Source organism: Lolium rigidum, chromosome 3, assembly GCF_022539505.1.
Source record: "Lolium rigidum isolate FL_2022 chromosome 3, APGP_CSIRO_Lrig_0.1, whole genome shotgun sequence".
NCBI lineage: Eukaryota > Viridiplantae > Streptophyta > Magnoliopsida > Poales > Poaceae > Lolium > Lolium rigidum.
The window spans coordinates 222,502,178-222,507,669 of record NC_061510.1 but is presented as its reverse complement, the minus strand read 5'-3'; the positions used below and the strand labels follow the sequence as shown (position 1 = coordinate 222,507,669).

The window sequence follows — 5,492 nt, the reverse complement described above, 5'->3', positions numbered from 1 at the left end:
GTTGGCTCGGAGTGGAGGATCTACGAGATCCCATGTATGATTTCAAGTGAATGCACTGAACTCCTCGACCGTAGCAACACCCCAATTAGGATCAGTGAGAGTAGTGCGAGAATCTTTGAAATGAGGGACAATTTTTTGTCGTGGATGTGAAAGATGACCTTTGATGAGCGCAGATTGCACACCGTTGGGGAACCCCAAGAGAAAGGTATAATGAGCATAGCAGCAAGTTTTGCCTCAGTAAGAAACCAAGGTTTAATCGACAGTACGAGAAAGGCGTGACTTCTGAAGGTGTTGCTAGCTGACTATTGGCAGGGGCACTACCTGCGTCAGCAACAACGTGGAACATGCACACAACACAACCAAAATACTTTGCCCAACTTACACTGAGGTTGTCAATCTCACCGGTTTTGCTGAACACAAGAAATTAGACGTATCACGTGGAAAGAGATGTTTGCAGTAGAATTAAGGAGAACAGTGCTTGCAGTAAGTAAACAGAACATGATGGTTGTATCAGTGTAAAAGAAAGGACCGGGATTCACAGTTCATTAGAGGTGTCTCTTCATAAAGATAAATAACATGTTGGGTGAACAAATTACAGCTGGGCAATTGACAGAATAAAGACCATACATGACAAGATGATTACTATGAGATTCGTTTGGGCATTACAACATAATACATAGACCGTAATCCAACTGCGTCTATGACTAATAATCCACCTTCCGATTATCGTTCGAACCCCTTCCAGTATTAAGTTGCAAGCAACAGATTATCGCATTAAGCTGGGGAGGGGAGTTTTGGCTCCCGGGTTTATATGGACCCGATATCTGGACCAACAATTCCAGCGTGGAGATTGCGGACATGGGGGGGAAAGTTGTTGTACGGGCGCCAGCAAATCTAAAATACGCGTGCGCGTACGGCGCAGGTCTGGGTCCCGCATCATTAACGGTTCGTCGACTGAGAGAAAACGGTGGAACATAACGGGTGACGGTTTGGGCTTATGCTGGACCCGCGGTACAAGTCGATGGCGGCGTCCTAGACCACAGGTCCAGTTTTACCAAATGGTGTTGCCGCCGGGCCGTAGTTCCCCAGATCTCAGATGTCCAGACCAGAGTGTCGGTGCAGGCGTAGAGCAAGCCGACGCGGCCGGACAGGAAAATCACGGCGAAGAGCGGCCGCCGAGGCGGGCGCACGGCCACTTAACATCGGTGTGTGCCTGGAGGAGAACGACCGTTTCGCCGGCGAGCAGAACCGAGGCGATGGACTTCCCGATGGAGCCGGTTAGCAGGTGCGAGCTCTCCTTCCCCGGCAGTTTTTCAGCTAATTTCGTTTGCGCATCTCGTTTCCCTGTTGCAGCCTTCCAATATATGAGGGGACGGCGGACACAGGGGTGGATGGCGTGGTAGCAAAGAGGACGGAGAGTGCAGCCATGTCGGCTCGGTGGAGCCTGAGCAGTCCGTGATGGGCATCGTGCAGGCAATAGCGGGATGTGGTGAGCAGGATGCTGACGGACAGGCAGATTTTGCAGTGTCAACCGGCAAAATGGATCCGCAATCTCCGGGCTGGACAAAAAGGTAAGGATTTCCGAACAGCTGATTGTGAGGTTCTTGTGCTGTAATTTGTGCTTGTGTGTTGCTTGATGCCCTGTGTGCCCTGTACATTGTAGAAAAAAAATGATTAAGCTTAGTATCGGTAGCACAAGGAAAAAATACAGTGTTACTGGACAAAATGCAGACGGATGAACTGTGTGATGCCCAGCTGTACCCCTGTATGGGTCATCATATGTAACTGAATTTGGAAAATTATCGTCGGAGTAAGCATTTTGCATAGAATCGCGATGGGATTTATTTTTTTTGGCAGGGAGCAATTGAGTTGCATATGTTCACGATGGCAGCGAGCAACTGATTTGCATAGCTTGGGGATGGAAGCGAGGCCGAGAATGATTTCAATTTACTGGTCATGATTTTTGTTGGCATGTATTTGTATGGTCATGATTTGTGTTGACTGTGCAGTAGACTAAAAAGATTACTGTCCCATTCTTGACTAGCCTTTTAAAGGAAAGAACTGTCAGCCGAGTCACGATTGTAGGGAGACAGATAATCTATTACCATTTTAATTTATGATTCTGAAGCTTTTCTAAACTCAGGTGGTTCCTTCTTTGCACGTGGTACGTACTCCTGTTTACTTACCGACGCTTACTCTGTTATGAAAATGCAGGTCGCTGATCGGAAGAGCCCCCCAGACAGGACACCATGCGCATCGAGAAAGAGTGCGCTGGAAAAGTCATTCCGTGGTTATACAGAGAAGCTTGGCGATGAGGTCATAGATCCATGCCTAGGGACAACCTTCGACTCGCTGGGTGAAGCATATGATTTCTACAACTTGTACTCGTGGGAACATGGTTTTGGGATTAGGTACGGGAAGAGCCGTCTAAATTTAGAGAAGACGAAATGCATGCAAGAGATTGTTTGTGGGTGCTCGGTAAGTTATATCGAGCGAATCTGTTATGCAACAAAGTGTGCTGGCATGAAAAAGGTGTTTCAAATGTTTTCAGTCTGGATTAAAGTATGGTGTTTATTTGTTTGCAGGGGACTAACATCAGAAAACACAAAGTCATGCAGGTGTGAATGCCCAGCTATGATAAGATTGTTAGCCTTGCTGGCTAGTTCACAGGTAGTGTAGTGTGTGGGAAGTGGTCTGGTTTTGTTATGCTGCCAAAAGCTTCATGCACCTTGTATTGCATAGTGCTATTTATAGGATACAAGCTAGGTACAACACGTAGATTTCTAAAGCCTTCTAGAGCTTTCTACTGCTATCCTTTTATAGCTATCTACTAGTAGAGTTATCCAGAGTGTTCTACTGGCTAAGACTTACATATGTAATGTACTCCTAGAACATACTAGAACATACCAGCACCTACAGTACTACTAGAAGGTACTAGCTAACTCCTGAGCAAGAATTACTCTAACAATTCTCCCCCTAATTCTTGCTCGTCATGCTTGACTTGATTTGGACCATTCCAATTCTAGCTCTTAGCTCCTGAAACTTCACTCGCCCAAGTGATTTTGTCAAAATATCAGCGAGCTGATTTGAAGTATTGATGAAGCTGGCGTTGATGCTTCCATCTTCCAAGCAGCCTCTGATGAAGTGATACCGAATATCGATATGTTTGTTGCGCTCATGGAAGACTGGGTTTTTGGCTAATGCCAGGGCAGACTTGTTGTCCACCATTAGCTCAACTGCCTTGGCTTTTATTCCTTGAAGTTCTCCAAGAAGTCGAGCTAGCCAAATTCCTTGAGTTGCTGCGGTTGTGGCCGCGACATATTCTGCCTCGCATGAAGACAGAGCAACCACCCTTTGCTTGAGAGATTGCCAACTCACCAAGCAGTTGCCGAGGAAGGATAGATTGCCGCTCGTGCTCTTCCTAGTGTCAATGTCACCGGCTAGGTCGCTGTCGATGTAACCAATTAGATGTGCATCCTTTGTCTTCCGTCGGTAGTGAAGACCATACTGGGTCGTGCCAGCGACGTAGCGAAGAATTCTCTTCACCGCCATCATATGCTCCTTCGTGGGTCGTTCCATGAAACGACTGACGAACCCAACAGCAAATGCCAGGTCTGGCCTTGAGTGGACGAGGTAGCGTAGGCTGCCAACGATTTTTCGATACTTCGTAGTGTCCACCTCTTTTGTTGTACTTTCACGGCAAAGCTTGAGCCGCTCCTCCATTGGAGTGTGTGCAGGATTGCATCCTTCCATTCCACCCAGCTGCAGGATGCGCGAGGCATAGTGTGCTTGACATAGGCTGATGCCATCGCCGTGCTGCTGGACTTCAATTCCGAGATAGAATGACAACAATCCAAGGTCACTCATATGGAATTTTGTCTTCATCTTGACCTTGAAACTCTCAATTGCTCCCTTGGACGAACCTGTGATGATCAGATCATCCACATATACTCCAATGAGCAAGATTGCGTCACCCGTGATGTGCCGGTAGATTGCGTGCTCGTGCTCGCTCTGCTTGAAACCTATTTCTTTGAGCGTGGAGTCGAGCTTCGCATTCCATGCCCGCGAAGCTTGCCGCAAACCATAGAGGGCCTTGCGCAGCCGTAGGACTTTTCCTTCTTCTCCGGTGACGACGAAACCCGGTGGCTGCTTCACATAGACCTCCTCCTTCAGTTCTCCATTGAGGAAGGCTGATTTTACGTCCATGTGGTGGACGGGCCACCCCTCCTGGGCAGCCAAAGCAAGCAGCAGCCGGATTGATTCCATGCGAGCGACGGGAGCAAAGACTTCATCAAAGTCTATGCCGGCTTGTTGGACGAAGCCATGAGCGACCAACCATGCTTTGTGTTTGATTACTTCACCGGCTTCATATTTCTTCAACTTATAGACCCATTTGAGGCATATAGGTTGATGCCCGTGTGGCAGGTCAACAAGCTCCCATGTGTTGTTTCGCTCCACTGCTTCAATTTCCTCGCGCATGGCTGCCTGTCATGCCTTGTCGCCTTCAGCTTCTGCGAGTGAGCACGGCTCCCCCGTGCTGGCCAAGTGTAGCTCAGAGTCGAGGTTGCGCGGTGCGAGCCCAGGCACTGGTTCGTCTCCAATCAGGTTTTCGACCCTGCGATAGCGAACCGGTGTGTCTCCATGTGCAGCATCCAGTCGGTCATCATCATCTGCTAGTGGCGTGACGAAAACCGGGGTTGATGCGGTTGCAACACTTGTTGCTGGAGCTGATGGAGGTGTTGGTGGGGCGTTGGTTGAGGCACCTTGAGCCCCACGTCTCGAAGACAGAGATCTGTCCCCTGCTGAACTTGACACCTGGCTAGGTAGTCTTGTGGCATGACGGCTGATATACTCCACATCAAAGTTGCTGCTGGGGATTTTGCCGCCATCGGCTGCCCAATCCCAACCTCGCTCTTCATCAAAGATAACATCACGAGCGATGCGAACACGCCTTGTGGCTGGGTCCAACAGTCTGTATGCCTTTACTCCATCCTTATAGCCAATGAAGACAGCGGGAGAGCTGCGGTCATCGAGCTTGCGTAGGTTCCCCTGTTCCTTGACATATGCCAAACACCCAAAGGTGCGAAGGTAGTGGACAGCCGGCTTGCGGCCATGCCACGCCTCGTAAGGAGTCTTTCCTGTGAGTGCTTTGGTGGGAGCTCGGTTTAGGAGGAAGACAGCAGTGTTGACCGCCTCCCCCCAAAATTCATCTGGCATACTCCTCTATTTCAGCAAAGAACGTGCCATTGCCACCAATGTTTGGTTCCGCCTCTCGACGACGCCATTCTGCTGTGGGGCGTATGGCGCGGAGAAGTGGCGCTCGATTCCGTCATCAGCACAGTAGGATGCAAAATCCGTTGAGGTGAACTCACAGCCGTTGTCCGTGCGGAACACACGCAGTTTGCGTCCGCTTTGAGCTTCCGCTGCTGCGTGAACTCTTTTGATGGCATCTGCTGCATCATTCTTGGCTGCCAGGTGCATCACCCACATGT

General features: G+C 49.3%; 1 long non-coding RNA gene across 1 annotated transcript; it reads left to right on the top strand.

The window, feature by feature from the left end:
- Positions 1-1,062: 1,062 nt before the first annotated feature.
- LOC124699016 lies at positions 1,063-2,791 on the top strand. The gene is made up of 3 exons (XR_007001224.1): positions 1,063-1,571; positions 2,215-2,478; positions 2,586-2,791. It is a non-coding gene; the product is annotated as an uncharacterized LOC124699016 (long non-coding RNA).
- The last annotated feature ends 2,701 nt before the right edge of the window (positions 2,792-5,492 follow it).